The following is a 26190-nucleotide window of genomic DNA, read 5'->3' as shown; positions in this document are numbered from 1 at the left end:
TGCTATTATTTATTTCTTCCTTCCTTCCTACCTTTCTTCCTTTTATTTCTTGTTTTCTCATTTTTAACTTGGATATTATTTTGAGAAAAAAAAATAGAAAAAAAAATATATACAAGTTAAAAATCACGGAAATATTACTCGTCGCGTTGCCCGAGGGGTGCTGGAGTTTTAAATTATTTCGATTTCAATTAAAACGGAATATTGAGTTTACATTTGTCCTAATTCTTTTTTTTTCTTTTTTACGGTTCAAAAAGAGAATGTAAAGACATTTATTTGTTACGTATCGAGAATTTCTCGTAAAACGAAACGGAAAAAAGAAAAAAAGGAAAAGATTAATATGGGATTATTAATGACATACGTTGTTCGTACAGTCACGTACAAAACGTAACGTCTAGCCATATTTTAATAAGTAATTTTACACGCGTGTATTTGCGTCGTAATCGGGGGAAAGGGGGAGGAAAGGGGGCAAGGAAAAAGCAAGATATTTAACGAACGAAGATACTACTCGAGACACATTGGAAAAATGGAAAAAATATGAATTATTATCTCGTATTTTTACAATCGAAACTTATGAGATTTTTGTATATTTTTTAATAATCGAGAAAGAGCATAAATATATTCGACGATACTTTACATTTTTCAAATGTAAAGAACGTAATCGTGAGTGAAAAATTATACGAACGATATTACTTTTCCTATGGTTTTTTGTTTTCTTTTTCAAAATATCACATGAAACGATGTTTTCTTTTTTTTCTATACGTGTACGTGGTTCAAGGAAAAGCAACGCTGAAATAAACGAAAATAAAGAAGAAAGGAAACGAATCACAAACGTATGTATGCTCGTCCGTATATATTTTAATGAAAAATTATAATACTAATTAAATCTGTAATTAGTGAAAATTATGGACCACGTAAAACAACAAATATTTCAATAAAACGCATTTAACTCGTTAAATTTATGAAAATCTTATTTTTAAATTAATTCATTGGAAATCAAATTTCGTATTGGGTACAAACAAATTATTTTCGAAACATTGTTCAACAAAATTATGATCATTCTTAAAAATAATTAAAATTAGAAGATTAATGAGTATTCTAATCAACAATTTTTTCAAATAATATTATTTCAATACACATACATGTGTGTATATTAAATATAAAATAGATTTACAAAAAAAATAAAAAAACAATAATTCGATTCTTCCTCGGTATTTAAAAGTGAAATATAATTATTGCATTTATTCGCAATATAATAATAATAATAATAATAATAATAATAATAATAATAATCGTCGATAAAAGCAACGTGAAACTAAAAAACATTGCTACGGTTAATAAAAAATCACGTGACATTGCAAAACAATAGCTACACCAGATAGTTAACGATTAAAAAAGTTTCATTTTTTCTTTTTTTTTTTTTACTAAACTTGGTTATTGGAACGAATAGAGAATTTATGAATCACCGAGAATCGTAGAAAATAATAATTCTCAGAGAAAACACAACGACCCAGTTTAAAGAGATAACTGTGATTCTTTGTGATATATGAAGATTGAAATCTATTCGAGTATCGGTCATGCTACAACGCATAGTAAACGCTGGGCTATAGGCCAAGTTACAAATTAACGTTAACAGACAGGAGTCCTCTGACTTACGACGACGTCTTACTATATTACTAACCAAATTCAGCGTGTTAAATTCGGGTTAACTTGAAATGATATATATGTAAATATAATTTACTTTTTTACCACGAATATATATGATACGAATTTGATAATTAATTTTGGATCATTCATTCGTGCAAATATTTGCTTGTTTATTGTTTTTTTTTTTTTTTTAAAACACTACACCCCCTTACACCACTTGCTATCAAATAATTTCGTCCTATAATTTTTAAAATTTAATTTACATTATTATTCATTTGTAAATGAGATAAAATATATTTGGATTATAAAATCATTCTATATTATATTATTATATTAATAATAATAATAATAAATAATATAATAATAATAATATTATATTATTTATATTTTTATATTATTATTATATTATTATTATTATATTCATTTTATATTGAGTTATATATGTGTATGTGTGTGTGTGTATGTGTGTGTGTTGTTTTTTCTGTTTTAGTGTCGGAAGGTTTAGCATTGAAAACCATATTGTAAAAAATAAACGATCGAAAATATTTTACAGATAAATAACACTATATGGAATATTTTCTATGATGTTAAACAAAAATAACAAGGAAACATATGTTTGCAATCTAAAAACAGTTTTAAAAGGAAACCATTAGGAAATCGCATTTGCAAACGAAATCGTTGAAAATTCAGCGAGGTATGAAGCATGGATAAACAAGTCCATATACCGGAAGATGTTTACGCCCTATGAGATTTATACGTTTAGAGTAGAAACTACTCTCTCTCTCTCTCTCTCTCAATCGTAGAATAGGAAACTTTGTCTGCACCCCGTGTGAATTCTATAATAATTTATCTTACGACGAATTCCCGGTGGCTCATAATAAACGAACTTTTGGTTAATACAATTTTATTATTTTTTCGTGTTATGATTTAAAATGGCATTGTTTGTATAAAGCATGTATAAAACCCCGTGATATAATTTTTAATTAAGATAAAGTAAATTTTATCTTCGCCATTTTTCGTTGATGAAGAAAAAAAAAAGAAAAAAATAGAAAATAAAAGAAATGAAATAAGCTCGATGCAACAAACGTTATCAATTTTAGTTTCACAACTTTAATTATGATCAGGTTATATGAAAACTTGTATTTATCTCATTAAACCTATCCGACGAAAAAAATAACGGTGTTCGATGAGAACAAATTTGGTCTCTTTTCTCTCTTTTTTTTCTTTTCTTTTTTTTTTCCAAGTAAAGCAGGAAAGACTAATATTGTGAATTCATTTTGTATTCAAAACGATCTCAAACATTGAATGGAATTATTGATCCTTTGTACTCGATATATAAAATGTTTTCTATTACTTATAATTATCTTCTTCCGAATTAATTTTATTTGAAGCTAATAATAAATTGAATATTATTATTCTGTATTCGATAATAGAATAACAAAAATTTAATTTTCTTTTTCATAGATCGATCATTTGACACATATACCAGTTATGATATTTATATATATATATAAAGTTATGAAATAAGGTATACATAAACTGTCAGTAAGTTTAATATTCTTTGCGCAACAGTTATACAATGGTCTAGCATTTTTCAATGTGGAACGTTCAACACTCTATTTCAGTATAAAGGATACTCGCGATTATTGAATAATCTATTTCAAATGTAATTACTTGTTGATATATTTTCTACAATAAATATTTCAATAATACCAGATGGATATTCTATTAAAGGATGAATTTGAAAGGGTTTATTGGAAACAATAGAAATTCATTTAACGAGAAAAAAATGAAAAAATTAAACAAAATTATTGATTTGAAATCGATAAAATGTTCCTCTTACAAAATTTACCTAAACCGTTGCTTTTGAATAAATGATATTCGTCAAAGAGAAATATTAAGAAACGTTATTTATTAAACGAACAAACGAACGCTTTTAAATAAATCGTATTTATAATATTAAAAATCCACAAAATTTGGTTTTGCGTAAGATATAAAAACGTCTGACTTCATTATTCACGTAAGAATCTGTTTTTTTTTTTTTCTTTTTCTGATCCCCTTCCTACATAAGGAAGAAATCTTCTCGTTCGACAAGTTTAAGACGACGGAAGAAGCCTTGTTTCGTGAAACTTTAAATTGCTATTTGAAAAAAGAATAAAAAAAAAAGAAAAAAAAAAGAAAAAAGAGGGGAAGCTTAAAAGGAGTGTCGATTTATGCTAAAACCGAGAGTGAAGTAACAAAAAAAAAAAAAGAAAGGAAGAAAGAAAGAAAAAAAGGAGATGGAAAACAGGGTCAAAAAAAATTACACCCTGAGGCTCATTTTTTCTTTTTCTTTTCTTTTTTTTTCTTCTTCTTATTTTTTTTTTTTCTGATATCATCGTAATTTTTATCTCAACGTGGTTACTCTCTTAGTTAGTTATGAATATATACTATACTTATATGATAATTTATGATAAGCTATTTGTAATACTGCGGTATCCACAGACACACGTTTGCAACATCCCTCGGTGATATTCATCGTGCGAAATTACGCGTTCACCTGATCATATTTTTCGCTGGTTAGAATGGGAAAGAAAAAAATCGTTAACATCGCGGAACGGGAAGGTTGTTTTTAATAATACTTTTAAGGAAGTTTTGTTAAATTAAATAATACTTTTAATAATACTTTTAGATGTTTACTTAGATATTACTTAATTAGATTAACGTAACGTGTATTAAATACGTAGAAATTAAAAACAGAAGAAAAAAAAAACGTAATATATAATAAATAATACGAACGTACGAATGAATTTAAATTTCAACAATTTTATTAACGAATCTGATGTAAATTAAAGATCGAAAATAATTATTATTTAATTAGACATTACTTTTATTTATTATTATTTTAGATATTAAATATTAGATATTACTTTTAATAATACTTTTAATGAAGTTTTGTTAAATTAGTGTTTTTTTCTTCTCTTTTATAATATTTACGATGAGTTCGTTAAGAAGTATATATATATATACGTATAATATTTGTTTTATGTTGTTTTACTCGAAACAGTTTTTAAAAAAGTTCTAGTAATAAGGGATGATCGATCTTCCAAGAGAGAGAGAGTGTGTCAAGCAACAAAAAATTATTCGTGGCAAATACTTCAACTTGGAAGAGTAATAAAAGAGTTCCGCACAAATTTGTGGCATGTTTTTGAAAATCGATTAAAGAAGAACAAAAAAGCGAAACAAAAGAAAAGAAAGAAAAGTTGTTCTTCTGTTTTTACTGCAATAAGTGTTTTTTCATCAAATTTCTTTTCTGATCTTTGCCTTAGAATCAAAGTATACACACAAACGCACCCACACTTTCAAAGTGTGATTGATTTCTTTCGTTTTCTATATTTTTCTTACAACGTACCTATTCACAAGGGTTTTAGGGTTTTTCCCGTGAAAAAAGATAAACGAGAGTAAGGATTATTGATCGAAATCAATTTCGAAATAGTCATTTCTCGATAAGACGGAAAAAAAAACGTATAGTACGATACAAAAATAAAGCAGATAAGACGAATCTTTTTCTTTTTACGTGAAAACGAAATTCACATCTACGCTTGTTGCATTTGTGAATAATTGTATTTAAGAATATATGAATAATTGTATGAATTTATGAATAATTGTATTAATGAAATTTAAATATCAACAATTATATTAACGAATCTGATGTAAATTAAAGATTGAAAATAATACTCGAGCTTGAAATAAAATTTTCTCGTATGATTGAAAAAAAAAAATAAAAACAAAAAAGAAGAAGAAGAAAGAAAGAAACCGAACGAATTTTATAATAATTGACAAAAATAAACGTTTCATTTTTATAAGTAAAAGGAAGATTCTCAAATCATACGATAAGAGATGAGAACTTGAGAGTGTATACTTTTTCGTGATACCATTGAGGATAATATTTTTCAATTTATTCGTTCTCGGTGATACTCGCATAACTTTGTCAGCACTGTTCATTTATTTAGTTATTGGATAACATTTTTAATGAAAATTTTCTCTTGGATCTTTTGGAAACTAAACTATCGTTGTGTTTGCCCTTTCAAGATGATATTTTTACTTACCGAATACGCAATGATAACATTTCGATTCTCGGCTTACTACCACATTCGAAATTATCGTGTAAAATAAATTATTAACGACCGATCGTAACCCCTTAAAGTCTTTTACTATTTCTATCTCTCTCGTTCTCTCGTTTCCACCATGATTCGATTCTCTTAACTCCAACCTTAAATCAAGTTAGGACCACGTTCGGAAGAAATAAATTACGCTTGATTTCTTCTTCGAAATAAAACGACATTTTCACCCTCTTTCTCGAGAACAACCTTAACCCCTTTTTCTTTCTTTAAAGAAAATGCTCGATTCACAAAGCGGAAACATTTTTCAAGTTCACGGTGATAATAAAAAAGAACGAACAAACAAAAAAAATAAGAATAATACGTAAAATATAAAAAGAAAAGAGATCATCGTCGTCATCATCATCATCATCATCACGAATCACATGTTTTTTCTTTTTTTTTTTCCTTCGAACGAATGATATTCTTATTTGTTACCCTCTATTATATGGGTTTTTTCTCAATGTACATCTTTCTATGTTTCTGTTAGGATATTACAATCTTAATATGTATACGTTATTATGTATGTATATGTGTATACGTTGGTAATTATAAAACAATATTTCATGGCAATGTTTTCGATAGCTACAGAAATCTCTTTATCAAGTTAAAACACGTTTTCCCTTAATCAAAATCGTCTATGATCTCTCGTTAAACCAAAATCTAATGGAATATGGTTAGGTTCATATGAAGTTATACATTTCAGATCACATACATATAGGGATTAATATTGTTTGGGTTGCAAAGGTCGATAAATATGGCTAATCCAACTAGGAGAAGGATAAATATGTTCTTATGGGTGAACCATGTTATTGCCATTCACTGATTATTATTTCGATTTCAATAAGCTTTCCCACAATACTTTTACTTTCTCTTTTCTTCTTCATTTTATTGTACAAATTTGATTATTATCGTCCCATATTACCCCATTTTCCTCAACGTCGATACGATATTTACAACAAATTTTAAATAAAATTATATTCAAATAAAGATTTTCACTCTAACTCTCCCCCTCTTCTCTTCACCCCTTTCCACACCCTATTGTTCGAATCGTTATTAACGAAAATTAAATTACGATATAAAATTATCGAATGATTAAATGGATTAATAGAAAAAAAAAGATCTCTGAAGATTTTTTACCAGTTTTACAGAAATTTACGGTTGGTACACTTACGATATATATATATAATTGTATTAAATTTCAAAGAAGCGAAAAGTTCGATTTAAAAGTCAGTTGGCATGCTTTTATACAGTATTTTATAATCGAATTCACTTGTTCCTTTTATTCTTTTAATTTTTTTCTTTTTCTTTCATTCAGTGGATTCGTAATCCCATCGAGAACTAATTTTCTACTTTCCTCATCAAGGTTTCCTCGTCACAGTTGACTCACCGAACCGATTCATTACCATGTCGGGGTCAAAATTGATTTCACCGAGCAAGAACATATAATTCTGTCTCTATCTTTCTCTATATATTTGACTCTCTCTTTCTCTCTCCCTCTCTCTCTCTCTCTCTGTGTTTCTCTCCTTCTCTTTTACTGACCATATCCCGGATTTTATGTATGTATGTGGGACGACTCACCAACTGTTTAATTTTCCTCGTTTGCGCATCAACTGTAACAATATTTGACCGGGGGAAAATTTTTATCTTACCATATCTAAGATTCTCTGAAATCTATAAGACCAAAATTACTATCGTTTTACGTTAATTATACCTATTCCTTTTTATAATTATTCATTCATTTGTTCTATCAAATTTTCTTACCAATCTATAACAAGAGTCATTCCTATATACTATACAAATATTATATAAATCCTTAATTAATATTATACAATAATATTATACAAATGATAATTCATAAAAAAAGAAGAAAAGAATTACGTTTCTATAAGTAATAAATCTAACGAAAGTATTTTTTTCGTATTTAATAACGATACGATTAACATATAACGTTGGTTTTCAAATTACTAAAAGTGATAAGAACGAATAACCTACGAGCATTGTTGTAGAAATAAAACAAAATGACTATAAACACGAAAATTATTGGTTTTTTATTGTATAATAAAATTCTTTTTATATGTTTTCTTAAAATTGCCTAATCGTTTCGAATAAAAACTTTAGTTTTTTTTTTCCACGATTTAACTGTATTATACAATTTACGTATGTAAATATATGTAATATCACTCGTCAATAATATAATTAATGTGTGTTATATGTACGATATCGATTTTCGTAATAGAATTCGAAACGACAACAACATTCGAATATAAACAACATCGACCAAAGAGTCTTTGTATAAACAAAACATTAAACGATCTTTCGATTATTTCAACCTCTACACATACCCTTCCCTTCTCAGTCGTCATTCTTCTAAGCTTCCGACAAGACGTGTTCGTGTATAACGTATTGTACATTATTTTACCTCATTTATCTTCTAATTTACATTAGATACAATATTTTCTATCTTATTTTTTAACGATTCTTTAATTAATAACATTTTCATTAATTAATCTCGTTAGATGTGTGTTTCATTTTATACACAATGCTAATATAATACATTTATTCATATATATGTATATCACTCGGCATACATACACAGTTCGCGCATATATGCATTATATCACTTGCATAATATCGAAACGTGCACGCGTATATGCGAAATAAATTTGATACTTTTTTTTTAATATCGTTTTAACATATTATCTCGGCGTTCGAAGAAAACTGACAATGAGTATGAAGATAGCAACGCAATATACTACACGACAATCTTTTTCATTGGCTATAGTGATAATAGCGATCGATATAGACCAATGAGAATCGAGCAGAAGCGCGATCTAGAAGCAAGAATCGATAATCACTTATATCGAATATTCACTATTTCGATTATAATTCCGTTCCTTATTGTAAATCGTTCTCTTTTGTTCCTGTGTTCAGGTTAGACGTGTCGTAATTAAATTGAACAATGTTAAATATTAATTACTGTATACAATATCTTGATTACGTTCGTAAACTAATATCTAAACAAATTCTAACAAGTTTTGTACTCAGTTATATCTCAAATATGATACAATCCAAGTACGGTAATTGAATAATTAATTAAACGTTTAGAGCATGAGAAGAAAAGTGAGTTTAGTTAGTTTTCGCGTGTTTTAATTAAAGTGATAAAGAATATTTTGATAATAATTTATTCGCGTGTACTGTGCTGTGTAAAATATGAAAGTGACAAAGAATTCTGAAAATATTCATCACATGGAAAAATTGGATTACACGAATTACGAAATCTGCAAAATGTAAGTAGTATTCAAATTTGTTCCCGTTGGAGAGTTAGCTTTGGAAATGATCTCGTCAGGGGAGTGGAATTTTAATATTTCATGTATAAATAATACATATATGGTTTTGCATGTTAAATATCAAATTTTATCAATCAAATTCATATCATTTAAATATTTATATAGAATATAAAGAGTCAAATGTTAATATCTCATCGACATATATATATAATTTATGATACACACACACAAAACGTCTAATTTCTAAAAATATAAGAAACTAGTCTTCTTCGTCTCACAAACAGGGATTCATTTATATATATATATAAATGTTAGAATCGTAGTATAATAAAACGTGAAAGTAAGGTTATAATAAAAAATCCGAATTTTCCGTGTTCTTTAAATATAATACTATTTTAACAATAGTGTGTGTAATAATCTGGTACCAAGGGAGCACAAATATTTTTTACCTGTAACAGTGAGAGATATTACAGTTTTTGCTTATTATCTCTCTCTCTCTCTCCCCCCTCCCCCCATCTGGTATTATATATGATATGTTCATGAAAATAAATGATAAAACGGAATGGTCATTTAAAAGGAAATTGTGTTCAAAGAGAAAAAGAGAGATAGTATAATTTTACGGAGGTTATTTACCCTATCTTGTTCGCAAAATCTAACAGTAAAGTGGATTCAGATATTAGAAATTTTTATTACTCTAAAATTCGAACTTTTTTATCTCTCTTTCTTTCTTTCTTTCTTTCATTTCTCTTTCTCTTTCTATCACACGCTATTTATCTAGATCTATCAGTATCTTTTACCACCTCTTTTAAATCTGTGTATTATTTATCTCCATTGGCAATAACAGTTGACAGTTTTTCAGTTCAGCAAATTATTAAAATTAGAATACTAATCGAAATGAAGGATTTTTATATAGCAGTTATAAAGAACCATCAGTTAAAAGATATTTCAATTGTAGTTAAAAGTTCATCAATATATTTTCAGAGTAATAAAAATAATAAGATTTAAGATAATGTGATAAAAAATCTAATAAAATTGAAGAAAAGTAAAAGTTTTATATAATTCGACTCGAATTCATATGAATATCTTATTTTAAATAATAAAATGGATGTATATATATCTTTAAATTGTATTTTCTAAATCTTAACCGAAAATTCACTAGTAATAAATAGTCAGAGTTAGTCAGTAATAGTACTTGGTGGTATCAAGTAGATCACTTTGCAATGGTCATTCGGGGCTAAAGCTGAAACTTGTAAATTACACCAACTAATCCAGAGTAGAGTGGTTTGAAAACATGGTGGAATACGGTGCTCTGCAAACTATATAATTTTCTCACTTAATATAACACGTTTTACGTAGTAATGCGTAAACCGGAACATGGTAGAAAGCCCAGTCACCGATGATGACCTAATTCAATATCTCTAATCAATATATGATATTACGTGATTAATTTGGTAACATCGATCAAAGTTAACCTATAATTTTTGTATTTTCGCAAGGATAGTCCATTGATTTTAATGTAATTTGTAAACCTCAACGAGAGCAAGAGAACATTTTTTTTTTTTTCGGATACGTTAACCTGTTGCTAATACGTGTTATCATGAACGAAGTATAATAAAACATAAAATATTAATATTAATTAAAATCTTAATCCGTGTATAATACGATGGTTTGTGAATGATGATATTAAATTTGATAAATTTTCTTTTTTTAAACAATTTTAATTTTGGATACAACATATTATACTTTGTTAAATGTAATACGTTTGAAACGTTATTATTAACGGTTTAAAATAAAATAAATCGTTCGATCTGATTATCTACATAATATTATATGCATGCATATATATAAGTATAGAAATTTGAGTATATAAGTGGTATTATATGTATGAATCATAACTCACGTCCGTCGAGCTCGATAACACACGTTATACCTTCAAACCATACGGAACGATCGATTTTGCTTCTGCCAAACGTATTAATTTGCGAATTTCAAGTTGCATGACAGCAGGTAAAGCGTGTTATGTATGTACCCATATAAAACCACTTGCAGGAAATATTGAGATGTTTATGTATGTGTAATCTGTCGGATATCAATTATTAAACTACGATATGTTCTTTTCTCTTTCTTTTTTTTTTATTTATTTCCGTCTACTTTATTTATGCATTATCGTAGAAAATATTCAAAGTTTTATTTGGTGATTTGGTAATTAATTTTCTCAATTAACGTTTTTTTTTTTATTTCATCGTGTTCGCATAATTTACATTATTAATTCTCGCTCGTGTAACTTTTGTGAATATTTTAGTCAGTAATAATAATAATAATAATGATTATGCATGAGTTCGAATTAAAAATGTTCATCTAACAAAAAAATCAGATAGAAATTATTTATTCGTAAGATTTGAAGGTACAGTTATTTTACGTATATTATTTTCGTATTTATTTATTAGAATTCACTTATTATGAATAAAGCTTTCAAGTTGAACTGATTAAATATGTAATGAAGTTATACTAACGTATTTATTTCTAAATTATCTTCATCCTAAATATACTATGTCAATAATTATTAAGTCAAAATGTAATAAGCGTAACGATGTACGATTTAAAGAGACACTCCGGGTATATAAAGTATGTAGGATAATACTATGTGAAATTTATAACATTTATCGTAAACTAACTGTACTTGCCATAATGGAGATTTAAATGAATTTTGATCGATAAGTCAAATACGACACGCTTAATAATAATACGAGCAACATTCAAACAAATTTGCAGAGATTGGCTTTCAACGTAATTTGACAAACTTCGAAATTGTTTCCCTCGTTAGATGACAAGTATCGGGGTGAGTAAACGCAACCCTGACGTTACCGCGAATTAATTTACACAGACATTTTAATCGAATTTCCAGAATACCGACCACATATGTACATATACTCAATATATATATACATAATTAAAAATATTTAGTGTGCGTAAAGTTAAACATATATTTTCATGATCAAAATTCGTACATTGATTAAATTAAGTTATCGATAATTTATTTCCAGCAATATTTTTATTATTATTCAAATAACGTAGAAAAATATTTATTAGCGTGTCTAATACGAAAATTAATAATTCACTGTTATTAAAAGGAAATATTTCGGATTATTTTTTTTTTCTTACGATTTATTATAAACACCGTAAGTAATGGAAAAAAATTAAACGTTATGATTTTTGTGTATAAACGTTAATAATGAATTTTAATAATATTTTATAATTAGCTGACTGGAACGTTTACTTACCGGCCGTGATTATTGCACTAAATAAATTTGATAGTCGTAGTATACTTTTGTTTCTTTAAAAATATATTTTTCGATCATTCGTCATTATTGACAGCATACGACAACAACATTTTTCAACATAGCAATTGTAAAAGTTCTTTCGACAAAAGCTTCATATTTCGAGAGTAAAAAGATTAGAAAAAAAAATTACTTTTTTTCTGCGAGCACCTTACCTCCTAACACGCACACATATACACACACACATACACACAATGCTTATAAAATTCTTTCCGTTAAACTTTCCATCCTTCATACTCGTTTCTATCTTCTTCTTCCGTTGCTTTTTCAACGACGCAATTACTAGTGCATACGTGATGACGTGAACCAACCCCTCTTTAAGTTGTAGGGTTGGCCCATATTCTACCCTTTTTCGTTTTCGCGCCACTATGGACTTACCACTGACCTAAGAGTACAAGATTGAAAAAGAAAGAGATAGATATATGTTCCTAAAATTGACCTTGTTCAATATTTAACGTTAAAACAAGTACTTTTAAAAAAGATATTCTTCTCTCGTATATAGAAAATTATATTTATAAAAGTATAATAAATTCGTTTATAAATAAAAATCTAGTTGAATAATCGAACATTACAATCAATTTTTTATATATTTATTCATCGTGTTTATTTAATTTGTTATATATCATTGTAATAATTTATTATTTGTTAATTAATCGTTTATTAATTGAATATTTATGTTAAACATTTATATATGAAATATTGCAAAATGTAGGATTATCAATTTTAAGAAGAAAACAAGTAAAAATTGGAAACGTTAGTTGAGGTTGGACCATATTAGTTAAAATTTCATTTTATAATATCATATAATACATTTATTTATAAATAAAAATTTAGTAGAATAATCGAACATTGCAATCAATTTTTGATATATTTATTCATTGTGTTCATTCAATTTGTTATATATCATTGTAATAATTTATTATTTGTTAATTAATCGTTTATTAATTTAATATTTATGTTAAACATTTATATATGAAATATTACAAAATGTAGGATTATCAATTTTAAGAAGAAAAAAAGTAAAAATTGGAAACGTTAGTTGAGGTTGGACGATACTAGTTAAAATTTCATTTTTATGGTAATACAAGTGTTAGGGGAAAGTCAGTAGGAATCAGTAGGTAGGCACGTATATTACGTGATTTTATTTATGCATAAACCACTCGGTTGGATAGGCATCCATAAACCAGAGGTTCATTCGAAACTTTTCCGCTCCAGAAACGCTCTTGCTTCCTCCTTTTCTTCGAGCATATATTTATCCATGTATTGTTGCTTTTACTCGAGGATAAGGTTCATAGAGTCATTGTTAGAATTAAAGTGAAACGATAGGAACACTTCTCTCGAGTGTGACATTGATACGCATGCGCAAATATAAACGATTATTCTTAACAATATAATATATATATCTAATAAATAATAATACTTACCTCTTATCTTTGAAAATAATTAATTATAATCAATTTCATTTCCTATCGATTTGATTTCTTCTGTTTCGAATAAATAAAAAAGTATTTTTCCATATTCATACAATTTTTTTTTTGTTATTAATCATTATTAATAACTAGTAATTAACTAATTAACTAATGTTATTGTCATTAATCAAATTAAGTAGACATTTTACAGGTACTTTAATAACATTTATAAACAAACAAGCGTATAGAAATAATAAAATATCATCAGTTTATTCATTTATATGTCGAAAAAAAGAAACTTTGATAAATACTACGCTCTGTAATTAATTTTGGTTGAGTAGACCCTTGAAATCAACCGGGCGCCGTATCGGCGCCGCTCGAGTGAAAAAAGGGTTAATTTTTACATATTTTTTTTGTTCTATCCTCGATTATTTGATTTTCACATTTTTCATTTCTTTTTCATATCTTCGATCGTAATAAAATCGTCAGGGAAAATTGTCGAGATACTCTTAAAGAGTATTTAGAGTTTGCGGTGTACGATATGAAGACATCGATATTTACGATCTAGCCAGCGACGATGCACTTGCATTAAACTTAAGTCCTTTTAATTTTATGGTCCATCGTAAAAGCGCACTTTAATCCTTTCGACGAGGAGAGAAAAACTACAGTTGCCCGACAGATGCCCATTTAGGGGATCAAAATCGTTATATCTTTCTTTCTTTCTCTTCGGTTGTAACTCTTACTTAGCTTTACTTTACTTTACTTTACTTTATACTTTGCTTTGCTTTACTTTGATTTTACTTTATTCGTGAACATTTCCAATAATAAATATCACTTTTCGTATTTAACCGATTCGTGTAAAACGCGAATGAAAATCACGTTGGGAAAGAATTCGAAACGAATACTCGTGTTTCGATTTAATTTTATTATTCTTATTTAATTTAATTTTTCTCATTTTAGTAGCGATTTTATATTAGTGATAATTTTGTTCGTTGAGTAAAAGAAAAAGAATAAAAATAGAATAAGTGATCGATAGAAAGGAAATATAAAATTATTTTTCTCATCTGTGTGTGTGTGTGTGTGTGTGTCTGATTTTGATTAGAATTATTATTCATTATTGGAACCTGGAACCTTGAGTAACGAGTAATGAATGAACTGAAAAGGTGTATAAATGGTATAAAAGAAAATAGATCTGTGTAGCTTCGTTTTTACGGAACATTAATTTTTCACAGAAGGGCTAGTAATTCTTCCGTTATCAACACGCTCGTTATTTCCCTTTCCTAATATGCATACAGCCTCATTAAGGGAAAAGCTTTAATCTTTCTGTCTCATCAACAAAATTATACCGAATGAATAATCGATTTTCTCTTTTTCATGGAAGCTTCTTCTTCTTCTTTTCTTTTCTTTTCTTTTTTTTTTTATTCCCCGAGTCATCGATGAAAAAATTTGTTCTACGTTCGTTGCGATGAAATTAAAAAAAAAACAATGTGTTATTCATTTTCAATATTTTTAGATTTACAATGAATTAGAAAAAGTTCAAAAATTAGGAGAATACAAAAAAATTGGATGATAATACAAAAACATAATTCTCGAGTATAATCAAAAAAAAAAAAGAAAATGTAAAATCAAATTTAATTACAAATTACATATTATTAACATAATTTTTTGATTTAATCTTTATTAACAATACACTATACAATTGTTGTCGATCGATTTTTTTTTGTGTGTGGTTTCAAATTGATTCCTTCTTTAAACATCATGATAAAATACTAGAATTTTTTTTTCTTTTCTTCTTGGAAAAGGAAACAGTTTAAACTATTTACTTTTATTGTGTGTTTTGTTATTTTTTTATTTATCTTGTGGAAAAAAGCGGGGGCTCGTCCGCGATCGTCCACGTCGTTTAAACCGTTTTCTTTTCACGTGTGTGTACACACACATACATCCACGCACTCACACACACACACACACGCATACGACACACAGAGAGTTGTTGATTTATTTTAAACGATAAATCTCGATACAGATATACAATTAATTTCACATTATATCTAAAGCTCGTTCAATTCGTTTACAATCAGTCGATGTTTTTTTAATAACAATAATTTCAATCAAAGAATAGTGCTAGTTAATTAAAGCGTTTAGAAATTTCAAGAGAGATAGTCTCGTACGTTATTACAATTATTAATTAATTTTCTTTTTGTTTTCATTTTTTCCCCCTTTGTAATATATTCTTTTATTTTTATTCCATTTTTGTTTTGTTTTTTTTTTTTCCTTTTTTTTTTCTTTCTTACAAGAAATATTTACATATTCAAAATAATGTTTAATATTAAAAACGACGAAAGAAAAAACATTTCATATCACTTCTAAATCGATATTCGATGGATCAAATCACAAGTTTTGATCATTTTAATATTATTCGTTTTATTTTCAATTTATACTAATCGTTTATTATATTATCATTATTATTATTATTATTATTATTATTATTATTCATCACATTCACGCGTTTACAATTTCATTGACTATATAATATTTCTCTCAAATTATTCCACCACACGTCACACTTTTTTCTTTTCGTATGTACAACGTCAAAAAAGTAAAAGAAAAAGAAAAAAGAAGAAAGAAAAGAAAAAGAAAAAAGAACATAAACCATCGAATGCATGCTTTGGGTTTTTTTTTCTTTTTTTTTTCCTTCCTTCTCTTCAATTTGTTTATCTTCTTAAAATTATACAGAAACATTCAGTACCGATTTTGTCAGTCCAGCAGTAATTACATCGGTGGACGTAGATTTTTCTATCTGTAACATTGAAAAATCGAATAGATCATTTTTGTGAGATTGAAATAAAACGAACAATGTGTTTGAACAATCTGAAATATAAGTAGAGTATATTAGAATATTAAAATAATTATTAATTAATCGATAGAAGTGTCTATTGTTATCTAAAAACTAGAAATGTATGATCTGTGTACAGTCCCGTTCAAAATCTACCGTTGAAGTGAATCTATGAAATTTCTTTTATTAAAAATTATTTATACGACTTTCCGAACGTTGTGCATGTGTCTAACAGGAATAATATTCGTAATAAATACAATTTCCTTATTTGGAAAGTCATATAAACAATATTTAATAAAAGTATTTTCGTAGAAGATAACGTGCCAGTCCGAAGGTGAATTTCGAAGGGGACGGTACACGGATCATAAATTTCGAGCTTTTAAACAACAGTAGACACTTGCATCGATTTATTAACAATTATTTTAATATTCTAATACACTCTACTTATATTTCAGATTGTTTAAACACATATGTGTACTGATTTAAATATTACATAATTATTAACATACTTTAAATATAAAATAATAGAAAACAATTTATTTGTTTCTTAATTTATTTCAATAATTTATTTCAATAAAATTAATTTATTCAATAATCAAAAATTGATTTCAATCAAAAATCAATTTAATATTTCAATCAATTCGACGTTTTATCGTATGATGTTTTTTTTTTTTTTACTAATATTTAAACAAGCAGGAAAAATTCGTGATACGTTTTAATCGATAGAAATAAATATGATAATAATTAAGAATGTTTTTTTTTTATTCTACTTTCTTTATAAATAACGAATAGAATTAATAATAAGATCGTAAAATCTTGATCAGAGATCCATCTTTACCTTTTATAAAAGTAAAAAGGTATACATGGTACTGAGAAAACGTTGAAAATATAATACATGTTTTAACAAAAGTTATTTTTGTCTTTCTTCTTTATAAATAACGAGAGCACGAGCACTTTTACGAAAGTTCTTCTTTAAATATAGGTTAGTAGTAGTTTTTTTTTCAAGTACAAAAATACGCCAAATCAATGGAAAAATATTTTCTATCCCCGTGGTCTGTGGGAAGATCTTGAAAAGGGAAAGATTTTATCTGCCATCACTTTACGTCGTTTCTACACTTTCCAATAGTTTGACAATTTCCAATATACGTTTAAATCCTCGAAATGTTATCGAAGAAAAAGAAAGAAATGTAGAGAAATTCAATTCTTACTCTATATACGATTACCCTTATCCCTTTTAGGTATCACCTTTGATAGATTTTCATCGAGTTCGTAAAATTCCGTTACAGTTTTATGTGTACTCTCGTATTGTGATGTGTGTGTGTGTGTTTGTGTGTAGTATCTATCCGATAAAGTTATCTAGATTCTATCTCGATCGATATTGATTTCAAATTCCATCAAATGTTACGTTAATTGAAACAAACGGAGTTATTTGAAATAAATAAAAAAACAAACAAAAAATCAAATGGTACGCAGAGTTAATGTAAAACCTTGAGAACCGGGATCGTTACTTAATATATTTTTCTTTTCAATATAAATATAATAAATTATATTTTTAAATAATACAACAAAAATGTCTACAGTTAGTTGAGTTAAAATTTCAAAGACTATCGGTAAGAGGATTTTTACGAATCGTTAAAAAAGTCGGATTTTTCAATTGAAAATATGAAATATCAATTAGAAACGTGCGAATATAATTTTTAAAGTTTATTTTTTCCATCTTTCTTTTCTTACTTCTTATCGAATGTTCGCATTTATCATAAAGCCTGGAAATAATTATATTTGTTTACAATTATAATCATTTCATTAAAATGATTCATTATTTAAATGAAGAATTTAAATGTATATTGCTCATTAAAAATAATGATATTAAAAATTGTCGTTTTAACGATAAAACAAATGTTTCCTCATAAAAATAATCGGATATCAAACATATTGAGAAATTTATTTATTCTAGGACGAAAATATTTGCACGTTTTTACATTTAATAAGAGAAGGTTTCCAACTTTGAAATTCTGATTTTTTTCTTAATACAATTTTGAAAGTATATATATCTAGAGACCATCAATTATGTAAAGGATCATTTTTTGTAGAAGAGAAAATTCACTTTAAAGGAATAAAATTACCCGTTATATAAGCCGACAGAATATTTTTCCGTCCCCTTTCCGATTTAACCGTCTAACCGTATATGATTTAAAAAAAAAAAGAAAAAAAGAAAGAAAAGGAATAATTTTCTTTTCATGAAAATTACATCCCGTTCAAAGACCCCTTTTATCAAATAAGAACAATTTCTTATGAATATAAATGAATTAATTAATTTTTATTTTTTTTTTATTTTTTAAATTATATATCGCTAATTCGAAGATAAACAAATTAATTGTGATCCATTTAAAACATTTCTTAAAATTAATGACGAACATCACTTTATATTCTATCCCTTGTGATTCAAATGATAGGACAGACAATTACTGCAAGCACACGACGATTTTATATACGACAAGAATTTTCCATTAGTTAAAATGAAGCCAATGTTCAACTTGTCTCGACTATCAACCACCCACCTCCCCCAAACTTTTCCACCCACCCGCAATCCTCAAAGAAACTCTTCTTACGTTAATTTCCACTACGAATTCGTTTACTCTGTTTTATTCTTTTCTTAAACATTGCCAGCCTTTACCAGTCTCTCTCTCTCTCTCTCTCTTTCTTTCTTTGTCTTTTTCTATCAGTGGTTTTTATCTCTTATCATTTTTGCTTTTCACTTTCCATTCTATCGTTTCTCTCTTCCTGTTTATTTCCCCTTTTCTTTTCTCTCCGTCATTCATTATCTTTTTCCATTTCCCGTTTCTTTCTTTCTTTCTCCTGGATCACGTTGATGACGTACTCTAACGGTAAATAAGTTTTCCAAACTTGAAACATCTTTCGTGGGGGTAAATACTCAACGAAGAAAAAGAAACGTAGCAGTAAGTTTTAACAGCTGATTTCTACCATCGGTGTCACACGACAATTTTCCCATCGGAACGTTTACCCGAATGACCATGCACAAATTAAAGGTTCAGAAGAAACGTTCTTTTATGTAATTACAATGGGAAAGAAATATATTTCTTTTTTTCTTTTATTTTATACTTTATTATCGTTATATATGAGCCGTTTATTTTGAAAGTGGCCTAACTCCATGTAACCTTAAATTGAGATATTTAAAGGTTTGCGTTTCAATGCAATTCAAAATATACGTAAAGAATAACAATGATATGTTGCTTAAGTGTATCTAAAGGTGTTCAATTTACAGTTCCTATTAAAATAATGGCAATTATTAAGTGAATAATATGCGTTTTCTTACCAAGAATGGAGTTAGGCCACTTTCAAAATTAACAACCAGATTCGTTATCAAATTTGAAGGAACCGAAGTCCATTCAACATAATTTAAGATGCTTCAAATTGCGAAAAAACAATACTTATTTTATTTTACATATCTTTATAACACTTTAAAAACATAAATTATGCGATTCAAAATATTTTTACAAACATAAATTACGAAACAATTTTCTACTCATCTACATTTTGTGTATGTGAAAGGGATTTAAAGAATCATGATGTTCCGGTGGTATATCGTAATAAGTCAATTATGTTCTTGAATTTTGCGGTTGTAATTTGTCTTATATTTTTATACAGTGGTGTCAATACAATATTTTCAAACTTTCTTGGTCTACCCCGACGTGGTATTAAATTCAGGACTTTCAAATTTTCGTTCTCATTCATTGATGTCTTATAGAAAATCTTATTCATTTTTGACAAAACGCATCCAACATATTTTTAACCAGTTTATTGGTTCTCCGTTAGAATTCTTGACCCTTTTAAAAATTGCGTCTTCTAATAATTTTGTTGATACAAAATCTTCTTGTCTCATTTCATGTACAATAAAGTTATTACCTTTCCGACACTTTTTAATATATTGTAATACCCTCGGGGGACAAACAGTAAATTATTTTTTTTTAATGCCATTTCTACCACACCAAAATCTCTACTCCTAATGGAGTTAGGCCACTTTCAAAATAAACGGTTCAGTGATTCAACTAACTCTGAAAACTTATGTCTCCAGAATTACCGTATTTACTCGGAATATAAAAAATCTTAAATGCTTTATTGATAGATAATTTGAAGCTGTACATGTTACCGTGGGTAACCGGAAAAAAATGAAAAATGGAGTTAGGCCACTTTCAAAATAAACGGCTCATATGTATATGATAAATTGTACATGTATGTATGCGTAATCATTTTTGGAAATAATTTTCTAAACTGACGTTCGATCTAATAATTGCAATTTTTCTAATATTCTCGTCAATAGTTATTTTCATACGATCGTATAAAAACATTTTTTATACATATATTCATGTATTTGTATATGTGACTTGTAAAAATATGCATGTATGTTTTTGTTTTTATGAAAGTTTGCACACAACCATCTGTGAGATATTCTAATCAGCCAACCCAACGTTTTCGAGTTACCAACTCGAGCTGAATTGATCAATAGTGCATCAGAAATCATACAACTGTTACGGACATTTTACAATGCATATATAATAAACTTTGTTTCAAAATTTAAAAAAAAAATACGAGTATTAAAAGAATATATTATTTTTAATCATATTAGATACAAAAAGAAGAAGAGATATTTGAATATTGAAGCACGTAATTAATTTAACCAATATCATTAAAATAAAATTCTTTATATTAATTTATATTATTATCATTTTTTTATATTGTGTAGAAAATTCTAATATATTTATTTTATTTAATATTTGATTATTTTAAATATTATACATTATATTAATGATAATCATATTTTTCGTTTGCTTTTCTACATTACATAAAGAATAAAATATATTGCAAATGTTTAGGAAAAAGATAAAATTACAAATATTAATTTTGTAAGATCAAAACATTCGCTTTTTCGTCTACTTTTTAAGTAAAGATGGAAAGCTAGAAGAGGGGAATAAAAAGAGCAAAGTTTTTTTCAATTCTAATCATTATAATTCATCCCACGTCGTTTGATTTAAATACGTCACCACGTTAACCGCAAATTTATCTCAGGCAAATAAAAAAGAAGAAGAAAAAGAAGAAAGTATTTGATCTTGCCAGCTAGCTAGCTAGCTAGCTAGCTACGAGAGTTTCGTTAACGTGGATGAAACGATGATAATAAATTCAAAAGTTCTATCTATGCTCTTATTTTTTGTTTTTTTTTGTTACTTCACTTTATTTCAAATATAGATCGTAGGAAAAAAGTGAATATCATTAACGAAATAAGAACGATCTCGTGATGAAAAATATCAAAGTTTGTCATGAAAATTTCAAATTTAAATAATCACGTATATTCTTATTTCATATTTTTTTTACAAAGATTGATATAAAATTAATAAAATATAATAATAATTTATATATTATATATTATATATATAATATTATAATTAATATAATATTAATTTATTAAAAAATTGTACCATTCTGTAACAACAAAATAATGTCTTATTTAATATAAATATTGATACAAAAGCTAAAGTACGTTATCAAAAGGTTTTCTCACGATAAAGCGAAAATCACACTGAAACTAGGTAAGTTAATAGAGTAATCCAAACTTCCAAAACATTTGCTGATACGACAAGAAGCTACAAAATCGAGTTACCCTTCCAGATTTTTCTCTTCTTCTTCTTTTTTTTTCTTTTTTTTATCTTTTGGTTAAAGTAGAACGTTCAGCAGTGTTTTTTCACGAACGAGGTACTATCCACATAGAAAAGAATAATGAAAATAGAGTATATACATATGTATATATGTACACATATGTACGTATATAATATATGTATACTTTCGTATACAAACTATGTGTGAATTGTATGTAATCTTACTCCTTTACTCCTTTCAAGATAACAAAATTTTGTATCAAGACGCTAAAGAAAAGAAAAGGAAGAAGATAAAAGAAGAAAAATAAGAAAAGAGAGAGAGAGAGGAAGTTATCTAAAGTAGTATCACGTAAACGTGAAAGCCATTGTTAAGAAAAGATACGAGTATGTAAATGAAAAAGTTCGTAATGTTTAAAAAAAAGAAAAAAAAAAGAAGATAATTTTTCCTCAGTTGATCAATATACCATAAATAATATCAAAATTATTCTCATGTAATATTCGAATCCACTTTCTCGCACACGAGGTACGAAAAAAAAAAGAAAACAGAATGTCATTTTAATAAAAACATTTTGAAAAGAAACTTCATTACGCTTGTTAAAACAGTTAAAAGTGATTTATAAAGTTTCTTATAGAACTAACATCATCGTATCTTTACCACAACACTTATTTATATTATGGTGGTATCGATTTTCGCGAAGTTTCTCGTTAAAAAAAAAGAAAAAAAAAGAAAAAAAAAGAAAAGAATAGAAACACGAAAAGTTTCCCCATACGTTTAATCATGCGACGATGAGACAATGTCACTGGGATCCAATTAATTCGATAATCTTCACGAAGCTGGATTATACGTACTTAATCGAATTTCGAGAATGGGAGGAAGATATATGTCGGACTGGGTCAGCAGACTATCATCAGATTAATAAAACTCTAACTCGCATACGCTGGGAATAGATGTTCGGCTTACTTCGAATTAAACCAAATCCGTTTTGGTCCTTGTTAACGTTCACATTAATTACTAAACCGAATAAACTGGTTATGCATAATAGTTTAATAAACGTAACGAAGCTTGTATTTGTCTTTGAGAAATTCAACATTGCATATTTTCAAGTATAATATATATATATATATATGTTTCATTCGTAATGAATTATTTATTTATTTATTTTAAATATAATAATATATTTTAATATAATTAAATTTATTTAATTATATTTTTGTTATTATTAATTTAATATATAATAATTTATAAAAATATTTAAAATATAATAATATATAAAATTTAATATATTATATATAATAAATATATATTTAATAATATATACTATAGTACAGATGAGAACATTTGTTTTTTAAACAAATCAAACTTCAACTTAAATAATTTATTAAAAAATAAATCTTTTTTTTTATTTAATAAACTTCATAATTTTTAACTCATTATTATCAATTTTTCATATCAAATTTTATTCAACTTTGATTAATTATAGAAATTAACACAATATTATTTATTATTATAATAAGAATTTTCAATGAAAATACAAAAAATTATCATTAATTACTTCATTATTCAATCTTTTTCAAGATTAACATTAATTTTATTAATAATTATTAATAAAAATATAAAAGTTCAATAAATTTATTAATTTCAATACTATTAATTATAAATATAAATTTATTCCCATTTTTCTTTTGAATATCTTTAATTAATTTAAAATTAAATTGAATATTAATTTTTTTTGATATCAACAACACAAAAAATTATCCCTTTATTATTATTCAATATATATTTTATTTAAAAATCAAAAACAAATAAATTTCTTTTTTATCTATAATCGTTATATAAAAACACAGTAATTTTTTTTGTGTGTGTATTATTATAAACGAATAATATGGTTAATTCAATCGTGTACAAAAAAATTAATTATAATTCTCATTTTATTTACATTTAATTTACATTTGCTTACATTATATGTTGTAAACATGTTTTTTTTCTTCTTACTAGTATTATAGTAACATAATTTTGCAAAAATGAAACACAATTTGAGAGAGAGAGAGAATAAATTATATATCTTTTAAATTTACGATCTAAACCTTTTGATTATCGAAAAGAGGATGATAATAATCAATAAGACGTTGAGTAATCTTTGTTACTTAAGAGTCGTCTATTGATAGGAATTACAGTGTTATCGTGTTTATCAAAGTTACGGTAGATCACTCGACAAATTCGAGATGCAAAGAGAACAGAAAAGATAATAAACCGAGTTTCTTCTTCGACGTTTTTGCTGCTATCAAAAATTACCGAAGTATGAAAAAGGCTACCTACCTACCAACCAACCTAACTAACCTAACTGACTATCCTAAACTTTTTCCTTCCAATTTTGTTCGTTACTTTTAAAAAATCGTGCGAAAAAGATAACTCGAGGAAAATTTTTCTTCTTTTTTTTTCTTTTCTTTTTTCGGATCATTTTTTTTAGATCTTTTTCGTATTTCGTATTTTTCACGAACGTTTAGATTATTATTCCAATAATCGAATTCGAGTATAGACCAAAAATTTGGTCTCTGTTCTCCCTTCCCCCCAACCTTTCCTATCCTCTCCCCTCTCCCCACCTCCCCACTTCCCTTTCCCCATGGGAATCGTTCTAAACCATATCGTTATTTAAATTCTTTGTCAAGATGCCAAATTCATCGTATCGTCTTACTACACACCGACGCAACATTAGGTCAGAATTTTATGCCCGAATGAAAATGTTGTTACGGAAGTTGGCACAGTTTGTGACGACGACCCGAATGCTGGACTTTTCTCTAGGTGTGTGTACGTGTGTGTAGATGTGTGTGGATATTTCTCATCCAAAAATATAGGAACATTCGATGAGAATACATTGAACGGTTTCTCGAAACTTGTAACTGAACGATATCGTTATAAAACTAAATTCATTCGCCTAATTTTTGTTTCTGCATATAAAATAACGTTTAAGGAAAAAATATATTCAACAATAATTTTAAGAAATATTTTTTCCTTATATTATTATCTTTGATCATCAAAAGAAAAGAGAAAAAATATTGTTCGTTTTTCCCCTTACATTTAAAATATTTTCGAGGAAAAACATACACATTTAATATTATTATAATTTCAGGAAATATATTACGAGAAGGAAAAAACAAAAACAAAAATTCTTCGATTTGCATTATATCATATTAATGAATAAAAACGTCTAAATATATACGTATTATAATTTTTTTATTTTTTTTTTTTTTTAATTTTGCTTTATTTCCACCGTTATACGAAAATTGCTCAACGGACATGTTTTATTAATAATATCGAATACTCGTTGCTCTCAATAAATTAAAATGAATTTCGTATGTTATCAATCTCCCGAATATATATGTATATCAAATTATTTTCTTTTTTATTTTCAAATAAACACTGTAAATTTGATCAAGAGAAACGACGAGAACCCTTCTTCCGCGAGCGGAATTAATGATCGTACGATCCGAAAATAATAATAATAATAATAATAATTCGAGGTCGATCGAGAATTCGAGCAAATATAAATCATGCTTTACGGTGACAACGTAAAATAGTCCTTATATAGATATTTTTTTATTTTTTTTTTTTTTTTTTTGACTTTTATAAATAGACCACTATATTGAAATTGGTCTCCGTAGGGAAGCAGAAATAACCAAAAGATGAGGAAATTGCGCAGCGTGCTATCTATTATTTGCAATCAGCACCGCACACGACTCTCTTTTCTACTACGTTAACTTTTCAAGGAAGATCAAAACGAGAAGGGTGACAAAGGGTAGAGGGGGAAAGGGGGGGGGAAAGAAGGATAGGATATAGACTTTCCGTCTCTCGCATCGACAAAATCGTTAA

General features: G+C 27.0%; 1 protein-coding gene across 4 annotated transcripts in view; it reads right to left on the bottom strand.

Annotated features, from left to right (window-relative positions):
* Positions 1 to 16574: 16574 nt before the first annotated feature.
* LOC122517052 (allatostatin-A receptor-like) overlaps positions 16575 to 26190 on the bottom strand; it is a 35507-nt gene continuing 25891 nt past the window's right edge. For all 4 annotated transcript variants that reach the window (XM_043635373.1, XM_043635378.1, XM_043635376.1 and 1 more), the window contains exon 6: positions 16575 to 16617. The gene's annotated coding sequence lies outside the window, so the exon portion shown is untranslated. The remainder of the gene's footprint in view (positions 16618 to 26190) is intronic.

Source organism: Polistes fuscatus, unplaced genomic scaffold (assembly GCF_010416935.1).
Source record: "Polistes fuscatus isolate 324 unplaced genomic scaffold, CU_Pfus_HIC Scaffold2, whole genome shotgun sequence".
NCBI classification, from domain to species: Eukaryota; Metazoa; Arthropoda; class Insecta; order Hymenoptera; family Vespidae; genus Polistes; species Polistes fuscatus.
This window is presented reverse-complemented; position numbering and strand designations above follow the sequence as displayed.